Consider the following 17,877-nt stretch of genomic DNA (forward strand, 5'->3'; position numbering starts at 1 on the left):
AAAATGTAGTTTCATCAGCACAGGGCTGGCATCGATACGGAGTCGGGAAAACATTTTGGAAAAGTGATTTCATCAGCACGGAGCTGGCATCGACATAGAGGCGGGAAAATATTTTGAAAAGTAATTTTTGAGATAAATCGATTTGGAATAACCCATGTTTTTAGTAGCCTCTAATTTATTTCTCTGAAATCATCGTCGGCCAGGCAGATCTCCAAGGAAGAGGCGGCGCACAATGGCACTCTTAAATCACCTTGTTCCCTGAATAGACGTAGTCTATCCCCCACGTATCAACAAGATAAGATCTTTCTAGGCACCGACTTTGATCAAGGACTGCAATCGGTGCTTTTTTGAATCCATTTCTTTTTTTTTTAAGTCAATTGATCGATTGTTATCTTTGTTATGTCATGATCCCGGTTTGAAATTTGATATGGATCCGATTTGTAATGGATCTGGGTCGTTGACCTAGCTGAAATGGATCTGGGTCCTGGACCCAGTTTGAAAATGGATCTGGGTCGTGGACCCAGTTAGAAGTGGATCTGGGTCGTGGACCCAGTTGGAAATGGATCTGGGTAGCAACCCAGTTGGGTTGGATCTGGGCCGTAGACCCAGTTGGATTGGATCTGGGTCGTGGACCCAGTTGAAAAGGGATCTAGGTCGTGGACCCAGTTGGAAATAGATCTGGGTCGTAACCCAATTGAAGATGGATTTGGGTTGTGGACCCAGTTGGATCGGATCTGGGTTGTGGACCCAGTTGGAAATGGATTTGGGTCGTAACCCAATTGAAGATGGATCTGGGTCGTGGACCCAGTTGGATTGGATCTGGGTCGTGGACCCAGTTGAAAAGGGATCTGGGTCGTAACCCAATTGAAGATGGATCTGGGTCATGGACCCAGTTGGATTGGATCTGGGTCGTGGACCCAGTTGAAAAGGTTTGGATTGTGGGCCTGGTTTAAACGGATACAAATGGGGGCCCGGTTCACAAAATTATTTCGAGTCGGAAAATCCGCGAATCCTCCCCTCCCTTTATTTTATTCTTGTTTGTTTTGAAAATCTTGATTAATTAAAATCCATTTTACTTAACTCGTCTAAAACTTGGGATTTTTCTAAAGGTGCCGTCAATGTTTGATCAATTGTAAGTGGGCCTCTTCAAAGATGGACTGTCGAGTTCACTCTATAAGGTCGAGTTCACTCTGGTCCGTGTTAATGGCACGGATGTAACCTTTATTCTGTCATCCGTGTATTGGGAACGGATGAGACAGTTACTGTTTCAACTGTTCTCAAAACACGGGTAAAGTGATCACTGTTCCAACCGTATTCCAAACACGGATGATGCCCATTTTTGTCCATCCGTGTCATGGACACGGACCAGAAAGAAATCCAGTTTCTGAAAATTCACAGAACTATTTTCTTTGCCCTTGTTTTCCATGTCTCCCTGTTTTAAACCCTTTGCTTACTATCTTTTTTTTTTTAAACATGATGCAATAAGCATTCCCTCCCCTTTACCTAAGGGGAGATGAGAAGGAAACAAAGATAAATCCTACGGTCTACGTGTGTCTCTTTGGGCTTACAACTTGGGCTTCGAGGCCCGAATACATCCAACACGTACAACTTTTCCTTGGGGGTCGATGTAACATTTAAATTTTGTGTCCTAGCTCATCTAGCCGGGCATATGCATGAGTTTAATAGGTGGCTTCACGGCTACCCGATCTTTAAACCTCGATGCATACCGAAGTACACACGTCGTTGGTTGGTGATCGGGTTTGATGTGTTCATTCCCGACACTTGAAATAACGATCTCAAGCCGTGGAACTACTAAGCATCGGGGCTATATATATTGACGGTAGGGTAGCTTGGAAGTGAGGCTATGCTCTCATTTGCACATGTGCATTTTTTTTTATTTCTTTTCATCGACCCCCTTACAAATATGTAACAAAAGGAACGAAAGTAAATAAATATTACAATCTTGATCAAGCAAAGAAAAATAACTAACACATAGGCAACAAACAAATAATGTTAGTGAATAATAAAAATAAAAATCTATTTTTTTTTCAAAACAGCCGAGTTGTCACGAGGGATGAACCAAAATCTCCAGTGGAGTCGCCAGCTGTAGACACGTGGTTTTCGTCGCTAGGACGACCACATATACTACGATTTGGAGTCACCACCATTCAAATTGTAAATGGGTGTGAATGGTCACCCGGTGTGTACTTTTCAAAAAATTACCATTTTTTGGCGTTAGTGACTTGCAACGGATAGGGAACTAATCCAACCTAGAGGTTTGGGCAAGCGGCTTGATTGGAGAAAAGGGAAGGTGTTAGGCACCCTTTTCTCCCCGCTAAATGGCGATAACCTCTACACAACTCAATCATTTTGATCTTGACAAAATATTAGGAAATAAAGTGCCACGTGGAAGTGTTTGTACCCTTGTTAGGGATTCATTTTTGGCTTGATTATAGGGTCATTTCATTGATGGAAATGACCCTTATGAGCCTTTAGCCTTGGGGTCCAATCATTAAAATGGTAAAATAAAATAGAAGAGGGGGATATTAGAAAAGGGAAGAGGATAAGGTTAGAGAGAGAAAGGGGAGGGGGAGTCTAGTGCCCACCTTGAAGCTTCTTTTCTCTTCTTTCTTCTTCTTCTAGATCTTCTTAAATTCTTAGTGAAGTGTGAGAGAGTTATTGTGGGAGTTAAGAGAGTAGTAGAGAGATGAGTAAGGATTAGATTTTTTTTTTCATGAGACTTGGTAACCACTTTTGGGATGAGAGTGGAGGTATTTATAGATGTTTGGAGGAGGTTTGGGGGTATAATAGGGTGAAGAGTTGAGAGAATAGAGAATGGCATGGTTTTTAGAAGATGAGAGTGTGAAATTTGGAGTGAATTTATGGGTAATTTTGTAAAGAATGGAAATGGATTGTATTTTAACCTAAATGCTTTGGATCCTACCCAAATCCATTTAGGTAGAGTGTTGGGTGGGATGAGATGAGTGATGGTTGATGGGAGGAGTGGGGATGTAAGAGAGTTATTTAGGGAATGAGTGTTAGGTTGATGAAAAGGGTAAGGTGGAGGGATGGATAGTGTAAGAGATTGGTTGGTTGGTTTTTGAGAGAATAAAGGAGATGATGCCATGTGGCAATCATGATGAGAGGGTGAGGGAATGAGATTGGTTGATTGCTTGATGGGGGTTGTTTGATTAGAGAGAAGGGTATGGGTTAGTTGATTGAAGTATGGGTTGAGATGATTTTGTTGGAGTGTTTCAAGGGAAAGTGATGGGTTGATTTGTAAGGGATATGGGTGATGATGTGGGTGGTTGATGATGTTAGAGAATGGCGATGGGTTAGGATATGGGTTGAGGTATAGGTGGTTGATGATGTTAGAGAATGGGGATAGGGTAGGGTATGGGTTGAGGTGATTTTGGAGAGAGGTGATGTGGGTTAGATGGAGTGTTTAGAAAATGGTGATGGGAGTAGGTGATTAGATGAGGGAGGTGAAGGGTGGTGATGACATGTGTCATCTTTTGATATTGAGGGGTTGATTGGTTGATGTGGATAATGGGTTAAGGTTATGGATTAGATAATGAGTTGGATATGGGTAATAGTTAGTGGCCTTTTAGTGTATTGGGTTTGGGTTGAGGAGGGTTATGGGCTATCTTGGGTTTGGATAAGGTTTGTTTGTGAGTTGGATTTTTGATGGTGGGTTCACTTTAGGGTTTGATTTTGGGTTGAGGGTAAGGTAAGAAATTATTTTTAGGAAAGGAGTGAAGGTTTGTGGGCCTCAAAGGGGCTTTGGGTGTTTGCGGATCTCGAGGTGGAGCGGTGGATAATGGATGAAGGGTAGGCATCCCAAGTCTCACATTTTTATTTTTTTTTTTTTTTTTGAAATTTTTGAAATCATTGATTTGATTAAAATGCCACGTGTTGGCGAATTGGGCTTTTTGGGCCTGTTTGAAGAGTTTCATCGATCGTTTGGTTCCTCTTGGATATAAAGGAGGTGTGGTGGGTTTGAACATGTGTAAGATGGGTTGCAACTCTTCTTATAGGTCCCCTAGACCATTGGGAGGTCTTAGGGCCTTGATTTACTCAAAATTGTCATATTTTATCGTTTTGGGCCTTAAAAGCCCGTTGGCTTATTTTGTTGGGAAACCGATATTTTGAATGGAGCGGGGCAGATGGGAGATAGCCGAATCCTTTTGATGGGCCTACTAACTCATTGAGAGGTGTTAGAGGCTTGGATTTTGGCAAAAATGTCAGACCTTAATGCTTCGGGTCTTCGAGGCCCGTTGGCCAAATTTATCGAGAAAACATTGTTTTTGGGCCCTTTCGAGTGAGGGCCCGTTCAAATTGAAGTGTCTGTCATATCTTAATGCTACGGGTCTTCAAGGCCTGTTGGCCAAATTTATCGAGAAAACATTGTTTTTGGGCCCTTTCGAGTGAGGGCCCGTTCAAATTGAAGTGTCTACATGGAGTATCAGCTTTTAATTCTCTATGACAAAACTTAGACTTAGGTTGACTTTTAAGATATAGTAATTCTAACTTAGAAACTTTAGAGATTCGATTTCCTAGAATGAGTTTCAACCTTCTAACTAATCTGGGATACTTGGATCAACTTAGGGTTTACTTCTAAACTTTGCATCATGTTTGGCGTAGTGAGAAGTGTGGATGTTTACTTTAATACCTCTAAGGGACTTTATCTAATATATTCCAGTGTACTCAAAATTTTACTCTTGATGGCTTTTACTCTACTGAAACTCTAAACTTACACATTGATTTTTTTGAATCTTTATTTTTTTTTCTCCAAGGGATCTTTTTCTTCTCTTTTGCTTTTTCTTTCTCTACTCTTGAAAGAAAAATAGAAAGTCATTTTCAAGGTTTCTAGTCTAATTCAATGGTTGTTGTTCAAGACATATTCACAGTTCTATTTTTCTTCTAATCAACCATGAACAAGGAAGTCAAAGTTCATCAAACCTGATTTTTCCTTATACTTTAGATAGAAAGATGATAATGAGCTTAATCAATTCAACCTAGACTCTTGGTAACCATATTAGAAGTAACTATAAACAAGAGATAGGTCTGTTATAATCTTTACCTAAGAAAATCATGAATAGAGACTCTAGATCAAAACTTTCAATCAAAGACTAATTTAGTATTTTTTTTAACCAAGTGCTTAAATATAAAAACTAGAATCTTGGACAAAATACAACAAAATTGTCAAAATATTTTTAAAATTTTTATGATTTTTGCATAGAAAAGAAAATAAAAGAAAATAGGTGACAATCGGACCCTACACTTCCAAACTTAAATGTGATATTGTCGATATTTTAGTATGCACGTGCAAATGCAAAATTGAAATTGACAAAAGAAAATGAAGTACGTTGCATAGCACCTGAAAATGATCCTGCAGTCTTATGATATTAACACAATATCTCTTGAAATGACGTAACACACTACTCACCACTGTCACAACATTGATTGAATCTACCGTATTAATCGTGATCATGTTGTATGATTCCAGAAGCACCACAAAAGATACTTTGATCATAGATTAAGTAATTGGTTCCTAAGAAATGCCGAAAAAACACAAACCAGTATTTTTAACCTATATAGTGTAAACTAGCACAAGACAAAGTAATTATGAATTTTTTTTTTTGAAAAATACTACAATAGCGAATGTTTTTGGAATAAAACATAGATAGTACACCATCCAGATAACAAACACAACTACTTAACAAAGTAAAATAAACCTAGTAGCATAAAAACTAAATAAAACATCTACTTAAAACATCTACTCAAGCATTTAATCCCTTCAAGATCTGCTTCTAACAATGACTGACTTAAATTTTCTCAATTTTTCGTGTTGTTCAGCTACATCAAGTCGTCGCTCTAAAGTCTTCTATCTTCTATACAACTTACCCATCATCTTGAAAATTTTTGTAAATGCCTTTTGCAGGGGGCGTAGCTTGACATCATCTAAGAAGGATGTGTCCTCAAAATCAAGACTAGTCGATCTACTTTCGCTTGTTCCAACTTCATAAAGTTTTTATCTTGGGCACTCATAACCATGAGGGCTTCCATGGTCCTCAAAATGCTCTGGTATTGGTTGCCATAAATCCGAGGTACATTTTGCAAAAGATAATGCACTATTGAATTTTGAAAGTTGGACCATCTCGCCTTGGGGTGTTAGCACTCCCATTCGTCCTCAAGAATCTGACAGACTAAGTGTGGGATAACTAGAGAACGAACCTTCTTCGACTTGACATAAGCATTGATCAAAGTCTCTAAGATGAGACGGGACACGCAAAAAGTCGGATCCCTAGTCTAGATCACTTGAATGATGTACATATTCTTTGTAAAAAGTAAAGTGTTGTTTTGCGTCCCCAAAATGTTAGGTGCCACATATCTCCAACAAATATACTAATTAGCTCGAAAGCTTTTTGATAACAATCCTTTACTCTTTTTGCTGTGTGATTCAAGATCCAATCGTGTGACAAAGAATTCAAACGGATTATGATGATTATCTCAAAACACTGAATTATACGCACATTTCACAGACATTTATATTTATTTTTGTCCCTATTTCTCCGTATTAAGGTAATAATCATGATAAGTCTTGAAACATCATGTTGCATGTTAATTAGGCTTAATTATACATAAATAAATTTATTTACTAGATAAATCTAATTACGTGTGTTTCTTGTGCAGAAAATCAATAATTTGAAATCAAAATCTCAAGACAAAAGCATTTGGACCTACTTTCGAATGCTCTAATCCTTAACTCATGTTCTCATCTTTTGTCTTTTTGTGCAAAGAAAAGTAGAGACTACTTTTAGACTCTTCTACACATATTTTTCCCTATAAATAGAGCTTCAATCTCTAGAGAAACCTCCCTCCCTCTTGGTTTTCTCATCCAAGAATCCTTTAATCTAAGGCTCTTACCTCTTCTCTTATATTTTTGTAGTTTTATTTTCTAGTTTAGTTTATTTTTGGCTAAATAGTTTTGTAAGAAGTAGAAGAAGAAGAATTTGTAAGTTTCTCCATGAAATGAAGAAAAGTTCTTTCATCTCTTATCTTCCCTCTCTTGCAATGACATTAGGCTAAGCTAACCTCCATTAAAGAGTGAAAAAACCTAGAGCATGTTTTGTTGTTTCTACTTTCATGTATTTCTTTTATCTAAAATACTTATGAGTTCTCTTTATTATTTCTTGCACCTTTTATTTTTAATATAGATACTTTATGCTTAGATTAGATCAAGATAAAGTATGATTAAACTAGATAATTGGTAGTAGGAAGTTCAATGAATTCTACTTTGTTAATGTTCTCTAATTTGATTTCATTTGCTAAACTATCCGATCTAAGTAGCTAACACCAAGCCCTTATAATTGAGTTATAAAAAGGCTAGAGATTAGGAATTGCTCATGAACATGTTCTAGGTAAATCCACCTCCAATGGTGCTTTAATTTCATAATTTTACTTGCTTTTAACTTCATTTACTCTAGTCCATTTTTTAGCAACTTTAAATCTTCTTATAAGTTCCAGAATACAAAGAAAAATAATTTTAATTCCTTTTGGTTAATTCAAATTTTATTCTCTTAACTTAACTCTACTCCTCTTTTCTCTTGGGTTCGATCGTCTACTTGCCCCACAAGTACGGTAAAAATAAGATTAATATTAACTCCAGTGGGAAGAACAATGATAGTCCTATCAGAATTTTGGTACCGCTACCGGGGAAAAGTAAAGGTTGTAGTGGTAAGTTTTAATTTAAAATTTATTTATTTCATTTTTATTTTATATTATTTTTTATTTTGATTTCTTTCTATAAGTTCAAGTGTTCTTGAGGGTTTAAGAGAGAAGTAAGAAAAAAAAATTGAAAAAAAAAATCATTCCCGTGTTCTTTTTCACCCTAGACTACAGAACTTAAACTGACTGTAACTTTCTTCTCCGATCTCCGATTAACTATTATAGTATATCGATTTGGGGTAGAATGAAATTTTCTATAAAATGTGACAAAGTCAACAAGATTTTGGTAAGTCAGATTCTATTTTTGAGTTCGTTTACTGTCATTTTTGCTAACATTTCTATTTTGCTCCTTGTAGGTGAACATTTTTTTTTCTTTTTTTTTTCAATTTCTTTTAATCTTTAGTTAGGTTTATTTTTCTATTTTAGAACTTATTCTATAGGATTTTTCTAATTTTTTTTTAATTATCCAAGAAGACTTTGATTGTAATAGATTAAGGAAGGATGACGGGTGGACAATACCGTCACGGCTCCTTAGGTTCGCACACCAAAATTAAAATTGATGGCCTAAGTCGACTTAAACCATCTTCACCCTATCTAGCACGGGAGGTAATCTCGAAACACCCACGCTTCTCTATGCTAGTGGATTACTCCTTGCCTTTGTGTGTTATTTTTCAATTTACACACACGTGGAATAGTTAATTAAGTAGTAAAGAGTATCCCTCTCCTAGGGATGGCATGATAAGATAAGGATTGGAAGTCATTACTAATTCCTTGTTATAATTTAGATAATCAACTCACTAGTCATCCAATCAAATTAAATAAAATCAATTAGACTGATTATAGGGCCCACGAGTTCAATAGAAGAAATTCTACTTCAAGTTGTGCCAACTACGCTTCTTGGTCATTTTTTGAATCTAGTAAGATCTTGCCTTTTGAGGAGATAGACTCAATCTATTTAAGAAAGGAATGTGATTTAAGAGTGTTCTTGCTTATTAAAAGCGCCCTCGATCCGCGGGGTGCGCGGATCCACTTTTGACCCTTGAGGTTTGGGAGTCGCCACCTAGTTATTACGGTCTAGGAACCAAATTGACCCTACAATGGATAAAAAGAACTAATCTACTATAGAAATCTGAATCCGGGGATCATGTTACGGGGTTGGAAGGTGTTAGGCACCAACCCTGCCCGGCCAATGCCGGTCTCTATTTATCCCAAATAGATCTACATTGCTAATGATAAACCTAGATTAAAAAAAAATAAAAAAAATTTACCTTTGATTAGGATTTCTTTTAGAGTTTTAATTAGGGTTTAGACTTTGGTCTCATGAGATGGACTTAGTCTTTAGGGTTTTGACTTAAGGTTTTGACTTTAGTCTTATGAGATTGACTTAATTAGTTTAGATTAGGGTTTTGATTTAGGGTTTTGACTTTAGTCTTATGAGATTGACTTGATTAGTTTAGATTAGGGTTTTGATTTAGGATTTTGACTTTAGTCTTATGAGATTGACTTTAATACTTGACTTTAGTCTTACTTAATTGACTTTAATTTTGACTTTAGTCTTATTTGATTGACTTTAATATCTTGACTTTAGTCTTGCTTGATTGACTTTAAATTTTTGGAGAACCCCCCTCTATTATATCTTTAATTCTTTGAACCCCCAAATGGAGGGGTCCTTAAAGAAATATCTTGCGAACCCTCAGCAATTTTGCTTGAAAACCTGATTGATAAATTTTTTGGTTTAAATTTTAATAATTAATTTTATTAATGTTTCACTTTACATTATTTAATGATTTATTTATTAATTTTGAAATTTGTAATTATTAAAATTGTGAAATTATCATTTTGCCCTCGGAGAGGATTGTTTACGTTTTAAGTCATTTTTCAATGTTCCAGGATGTTTTGAAATCAGTTTTTCGTAAGGAATTCAATGGGAATGTTGGTTTTTATCATTTATGAAATTTTTTGTGAGAAATGGTCGTGAATTTTATGAGGGGTATTTTCGTAATTTTGTCAAATTTTGTGAAAATTGACGAAATGATTTATTTGGTTTCGATTTGTTGTTTTATGTATTTGAACGGATTTTCCTAAGCGTAATGTAGGCTCTAAGGTTGTTTTAATCACTGGTGCCTCCTTAATACCATACTAGGAAAAAATCTCATTTTCTTGAATATATTGGACATATTGCAGTTAGAAGTTTTTTCCATTGGAAAATATTCTTTCATGGCTTGATCCCATTGGACTGAGCATATTTTCTCAAAATCGAATCCACTGAGCTCTACTCCTTGTTGTTCTGGCTGAATCTCAAGCAACGGCTCATCCTTAGCTTCAGTACTATTCATGATCCCTACAATTTCAGCATCTCCATGGATAGTAATTACTAGCCCATCTTTGATAAACTTGACCTTCTGGTGCAGCGTGGAAGGTATGACTTTGATTTGGTGTAGCCACGGTCTTCCTAATAACAGATTAAAGGAGGAGTGGATGTCTATGACCTGAAATTCTACCAGAAAGTCAGCTATGCCCGTGGACAATCGAAGGTGCAAAATTCCCAGTACGTCCCTTTTAGTGTTATCATAGGCCCTAACCCCTTGATTAGTGGGCTTGAGATCTTCAGTTTTAAACCCAAGGCAAGTGGCGGTCTTCAAAGGGCAAACATTCAATGCACTCCCATTATCGATCAATACCAGAGGTACCCTCATCCCGTTACAGTCAACTGTGATGTGCAGTGGCTTAGTGTGGTTTGCTCCTTCCTTTGGGAGATCGGAGTCCGAGAATGACAAGATATTTTCCACATAGGTCGCCCCTACTATGTTGGCTAGCTGATCTGGAGAAGTGTCGAGGGAGACTTGGGCTGTACTTAATGCTTTGAGAACAACCTCCCCATGGGCAGTGGAAGCCATAAGTAAACCCCAGACTAAGATGTTGGCTCCTGATTTCTTCAGTTGCTTGATCACAGAGTTATCTTTTTCAATATTTTCTGTGATAGGATCTTCTTTTTCTTTTCTTGCCAAAGCTGCCGGATTATCAACACAGAGTTCTTGTGGCTTAAAAACTCTTCCCTCTCGAGTCATATGTCTAACTTCATCACAAGAGAGAGGATAAGGTTCATCTTCTTCAGTCAGCACGTATGGATCTTCATCTGTTAAAGGTACAAGGCTTTTTAAGTTCATCTGGGCCAACAGGTAACTGGTGAATGCGGGGCTACTGTATCGAGGTGGGGATAAACAATACGTATCATCTGTGGTTAAATCGAATGGTTCCTAGTTTGTGGTGAAAACCTCATCAGTGAAGGCTATCCCGGCAAGGGGGTAACTAGGCGGTTTGACTTGAATGGGATGGATGAGAGAGACTGGATCGAATGGCAATGGTGTGTGAGAAACCATGTTCAAAGTTGGTAGAGGTTGATAGGTAGGCAGTGGATTAGTGGTGACATTCGGTGGGCTAGGGATTGTGTCCTTCTTGTTGTCAATCAGGTTTTGAATGGCATGACGTAGGGTAATACATCGATCCGTGTGATGGCCAGGGTTTTGATGGAACTTGCAGAATAAGTTAGAATTGTGTCCAGCTGGCAAGGGATTAGGTAGAGGTCGGGGTTGGATAGGGGTAAGAAGCCCTTTTTTTACCAATTTGTGAAAAGCTACAGTGAGAATAATCCCGAGATTGGTAAATTGACGCGGAGTTCGAGGTTGACTTGGGTGAGCCTAGTTACTAGTTCAGACTGGGGGTTGAGCTGGGGTAGCTGATGTGTTGGCTATGTAGACATGGTTGGTGCTAGGTTTAAAAACATAGGGTTTCTTAAGCTTGTTATCCGAGGGGTTAGAAAGAATCCCAGAGGCAAATGCGTCCTCGAGTTGGCTTCCGGCTTGTAACAAAGACTCAAAAGTAGGGAGATATTGGGCCACTAAGTGCTGAGCATATCCTTGCGAGAGGTTCTTTAGGATAATCGCTACTTGTTCTTTCTCTGACGGTTTATCCCACATTTGGGCAGTCTTGGCCCTCCAACGACCAATGAAATCAGTAAATGTCTCCCCATTTCTCTGCTTAGTTGCCTCCAAATCTCTTCTTGAAGTCTCAATCTCAATATTGTACTTATACTGATGCCAGAAAGCTTTTGACATGCTCTCCCAGGTGCCCACAGTAACTGGATCCTGAGACATTAGCCAACGTAGTGCTGACCCTGATAAAGTCCTCTGAAACAACAACGTCATATGTTCGTCACTGAGCCCCATAGTGCGCATGTTAGTAACATATACCTTAAGATGTGTTTTTGCGTACCCTATACCACTAAACTTGTCCATTTCTGGCATCACGAACTTCTCGGGCAGATGGATTCTAGGGATGCGGTTCAAAGCTTCAATACTTGCTGCAATTTCATCGATGCCTTTTATACTTTTCATAGCCGACTCTAACTGAGACATTCTGTTAGCTAACATCGGATTTTCATTGACATATTCTTCATCTCCGTTAAGTTCGAAGACTTCATGTGGACATCTCTCTTCTACTTTCTTTCCTTTTGGATCATTTAAGGGATTGCCTGTTGATTCCGAGGTCTATTCTAGCACTTCTACTTTACCCTTTATACTGGTGATATCATTTGCAAAGGCTGCCAAGATTTTACGGATCTCTGTAAGTTCAGATTCTGAAGCCATCTCTGCTTGTTGACTTGGTACCGTAGCTCGTTCTAACCGACTGGACTTACGACTCCAACTAGGAGGTGGACGCTTGAGTTTGGGCGCAATGATAATCCTATATGACCCCATCAAAGGTAAATTTAGTCAATTTCAGTATTACCCTCTTGATAACATTTTAAGGAATCATTTCATTGAGGTTTGTGCACCAATCCATTAATTAATCCATTCACATAATGAACATTCAAAGAAGAAATCAATATTTATTTGAAAGAAAAAATAGTTTTATTGATTGACAAATAAATGTTCTCATTAAAAACATCTTTCAACAAATTTGACTTGATCTATTTTTACATGGACGCTTGGCTTTGTCTTGACGGTCATCAGGATTGCTGTCAGGCTTGACCCTCTTGGCTCTAACAACTGGCTCTTTGAATTCTGCTGGTCCGTCTGGATACCCTAAGGTGCGCTTGTTCCAGGCTTTCTCAATGAGGTGTACTAACTTTTCAGTCAATGGCTCGGGGGGAAAGAAAGCTTTGTGCTGAGGTAAAGATAACTCTGTAGGCACGTCGTATTGTTCTTGGATCAGATTAGGATGGTAAAAAGATGTTTCTTCTAAACCAATCAGATGGACATAGTATGATCCTTTGGTTCCTAGAACAGGGGGATTAGTCATCCACCAAGGGCACTTAAAACCAATATGACAGGCAAGGCGAGTTGTGACGCACTAACAGGTTTCTCTTGGAAAAGTGTTCTGGCCCATATTCGAGGTTTGATGGAACCTCTACGATTTTGAGACGATCACAAAGCCACATATAGAGTAAGTAGGGGCTTCCTTTGAAGCTTTCCCGCTCACCATTTTTTATGGCATCTAAACCTGAGAAAGTTTCAGCTAGGATGAGAGGTACTGGGTTGGCTTTCCTTGAGAGTTGTGAGGCTATATCTATGAAGGACTTAGGGATAGTTTAGCCATCACTATTGGAGGTCAGCATGTATTGGGCTAGGATTCCTAGACACAGTCGAAAATCTCTAGTGGCTCGCCAGGCTTCGGGTTTTACATTGATAGGGTGACTGCGGGAGCGATACGGGCCGAGTAAAGGTACTAAGTTCAATCTTCCATTATGAATTAAGGCCTTGGCTTCTTCCTTGAAAATGTTTAGTCCTGTGGCGAGTTCACCAGAATATCCGATCTTCAATGAGGGCCTGACTAGAGGTCCAGAAGTGGATATCCTCATGATGCTGCAATAATCCTCGTGAGTGGGGCACAAATGCATATACCCCATATGGAATATATGAAGGTGGGGGTTCCATCGCTTAGCCATAGCATGTCGGAGGTTCCAGTCTATCTCAAACTCATGGAAGTAAAGAGCACTCCTCAACATAAATTTCCCAAAATTGATCTTCTCTACAGGGTGTATCCCTACAACGGTCGTTTTGACTAACTGATCGATTGGGTTATCACCTGCGACTAGCATCCTGGTTTAACACAAAAGGGTATTTTAGTACTCTTCCAATGGTCCATGTAAAAGATCAATTTTTTATTTTCTTTTGAAAAATTTTATGGAAAATATTCTTTCTCGGAAAATATTTTTTCTAGAGAGCACTTCTTTTGGAAAACACTTTTTCTGGAAAATATTTTCTTTCTGTAAATTATTTGAAAATTTGATTTCCATTTTCAATTTAAATGACTCGGCCCACCATGATTGTTGGATCGGGATGGACTGAGTCATTATTGTAAAAGAATGGATTCTTTATTGGGTCGGTGCACCCATTTTAATTTTCAAAAACAACATTTGATCCTTGAGGACAATCATACACTTTGATCTACACCATTCACATCACTCACATACATTCATCAATCAACAGGCTCCATTCAATAAACAACCCGGGAACACCCACGATAAGTTCGAGTCGTGACCTACTGGGAAGGTTTCTAGACTCTAAGCTTACTACGTGCAATGCATTTTTATCTGGCCACCCTTGCCCAAGCACACCTATATACCTTTCGATACGTGGTGACTTGGTTTGATATACCGTATAGGTGATAATCTAAAGCCTCAATTCACTTCTCTGAAGCCAAAAACAGCCAGTTTGATCTCCAGTTGAGAGGTGGCACACAATGCTGAGCAAGGGCCCACTTAAATACCTCTCGTCTAGAATAGACGTAGTCTATCCCCCTCGTACAGTAGGGTACAGTGGGGCAAGATCTGCTTAGGCACCGGTTTTGACCAAGAAGTGCAATTGATATACTTAGATTATCTTTTATACCTACAGGTACGAGTCAGGGGTTGTAACTTTCATAAATGGTTTGGCATCCCACGAGGGGACCGACCACGTACTAGTACTACGTTGGCAATCGGGGACATGTGACTGTATGGCTTACAATAGGTCAAAGGCTCAGGTCGCTCCAGCCTAAGTGCATCAATATACTTTTCAGAATCACCTGATCAGATGGTATCGATGCCCCCAGTTTGATATACCCTAAGGTACGTGACTGGAGTTGTGGGTTTCATGAATGACGTCGCATCTCCGAAGAGACCGGGCCACGCACTAGTGCCACGTTGGCTAAATGGGACGTGTAAGTGAGTAAAACAGTAAACATGCATGTGATGTGTGCAAAACAGGGTGGGGTGTGCCCGGGACCTTTTTCAAACAAATGGGCCCATGGATCCAATCAAACCAATCATACATTTAATCAAAACCAAAATCATTCAAATCATATGAATATTCAATTAAGCTCACATTATTCCCATCACATGAACATTTAATCACGATCAACATTATGATCAATATCAAACGTATATTTCAAGCAAGATTATGGCATGTTAGAAGGTGATTAACATAAATTAATAATATGGTTCGATTTAAGATCTAAACATGCACATCACCTTCGTACACCGATCATGGTAAATTAGTCAATGACATATGATAATGAATGAGGTCCAATCATTACAATAAGCATAATCTTGTTTATCATTTTTAAAGTCCAATCGAGGGTTATTTTGGGGTGACCACAAACATGTTGATATTCAATGGGTATTAGATTAAGAATGGAACAACAATCATTAAGATGAGAGGTTATGATAATTTCTCAACCAATTGAAAGAGAAAAGAAGAGAAGAAAAAAAACAATTTAGAAAACAAATCAACCTTTATTAAATAAAAAATTGTTTTTTTTTTAAAAACTTAAATAACACATTTTTTTAAAAAAAATCCAAAACAGAAGCCCCAATATTTTGCCATGCCAAACCGTGCTACTAAAGGAAGAATTTAAAATCTCGATGGTGCGTTGGTGTAATAATATATAAAAATACTAAAACACCCAAAATCAAAGTGGCTTGCATAGAATCTTCATTAGAATGATTCTCAAATTAGATTTCGGCTAAAAAAATTTTACTTTTTTTTTTAAAACATGCATTCTATCCAACACCAACAGAGAAGTCATACTTCGGTGCAATTCAGAATTTGCGCATCAAGAAACAGTAGACTAGGTTCATGACAGCCATTGGACTCAAAGTTGACAAGAAAACAATACTGGGTGGCTGTAGGATCGTCCCAAACTTTTAATTCGGCTATTGCATCCTGATTGGATGATTCAAGTTTTGCTAAGTGCTTTGAAGTTTAGAGCCGATCAACCAATGAAGTCCAGAAAAAAAAAAAAAACATCAAAAAATGTTTTTTTTTTTTAAAAACAGCAAGTTCAGTTTAGGGGAAATCGTAGGAATCTCAAACCGAAATCTCGATCACCGATTTAAATCCAACAATCTTGTGATTCGGTCGAATGAACCAGATACGAACGAACACAATGGCTGGATCAACATTCGAACTCCTCAATGGTACAAAAAGGGATCAATCTGGAACGACTTTAAGTTCGATTTTTACTCTCTCTTCCTCTCAACTCCAAACACGTAGCAATCGCCATTACTATTCTTAAAAACTAGGTTCAAACGAACCCAAAACAGAAATTTTCGGTCAAGGATTCAAACGATTTTTAAAGAAATCAATAGGGATTTAATTTGAAAAATTCTATTCCAAACGAGATCTATTATTTCACTTTTGAGAATCGAAGGTCTCCTGCTGATTTGAACCAGCAACTATAAACTTATCTTTGATCGGAGGAAGAGATATCGATCTTCTCACTTAACTGGCGTCGATTTCGGAAGGAACTCTTGGTTTTGAATCAAGGAAAACGATGAACCCAAGCTATGAACTGATCAAGCTGAAATTTCAACCGATCGAACAGAGAGCCGATCGGTCTCTTGTGGAAGACGATGACCCAAGTTGTTTAAGAAGATGGTGTGAGAAGAGAGGGAAAAAATTAATTTTACTTTTGACACACCACTTAAATCAGCATGTTGTTGCTGTTAAGGGGGTGTAAAAAATAAAATAAAACTTTTACTTGCGGCACCCCGACTATACCAGCACATTGTTGCTGTTGACCACATTAAAAAACGTATTTACTTGGGCTGTTTGCTTGCTGTTCATGGACAGCACATCTAAAAAACCTCTTTTTTTTAAAAAAAAAAACATCTTATTAACATAACAAACAAAAAAAAAAAAAAAAAGTGTTGAAAAATAGATCGCCCCTACCTAAAAAAAGAAAATCATGATTTTTTTATAAAAAGGAAAAAGACTGCTTGGAGATAGAACGAGATGTATTCTAAAAAAAAAAATTTTAAAAACGGCCAAAAGGCTGATCAAGACGCCCTTAAAATAAAAAAAAAATTAATAACTTCCCAATTCAAGATCACTATTCCCTTGTTAATTAATCTATTGAAATCTTGCATTATTTGGAATCATTCCGAATGACCCCCGATTGAACCATAAAAATAATAAAAAATAAACAGAAACAAAACTAACATGCAAAAGTGGAATATTCATGATCCAAACATGTGATCAATAATTGCACCGAAAATGATGATAAAAAACAAAAATAAAACATATAAACTACCAACCAAAAAATAGTCTAGGCTATTCTAGCAATGCTCCCTTACTTGGGGCTTTTCAAGTTTGATCCTCAATGTCCCTAGTGGAGTCGCCACTGAAAGCGCCCTCGATCCGCGGGGTGCGCGGATCCGCTTTTGACCCTTGAGGTTTGGGAGTCGCCACCTAGTTATTACGGTCTAAGAACCAAATTGACCCTATAATGGATAAAAAGAACTAATTTACTATAGAAATCTAAATCCGGGGATCATGTTACGGGGTTGGAAGGTGTTAGGCACCAACCCCGCCCGGCCAATGCCGGTCTCTATTTATCCCAAATAGATCTACATTGCTAATGATAAACCTAGATTAAAAAAAAATTAAAAAAAATTTACCTTTGATCTGCAAAAGTGTTATTCCCTTAGATTTGGTTAGAATGGCTCCTTCTACCGTACTCCTTACTTCGTTCTATCTCCGGATCTGATTCCTGATCTCCGAGGTAAGGTATCTCCTTCTTGGATCTGAGTGCTTCAAATTTGTTGTGGATTTTTGGGATGTTTTTGAGAGGTTTTTGGGTGTTTTTTAGGCTAAAATCGGA

The sequence above is a fragment of the Akebia trifoliata genome, chromosome 8 (assembly GCF_017979445.1).
Source record: "Akebia trifoliata isolate Shusen 1 chromosome 8, ASM1797944v1, whole genome shotgun sequence".
Classification (NCBI taxonomy): domain Eukaryota; kingdom Viridiplantae; phylum Streptophyta; class Magnoliopsida; order Ranunculales; family Lardizabalaceae; genus Akebia; species Akebia trifoliata.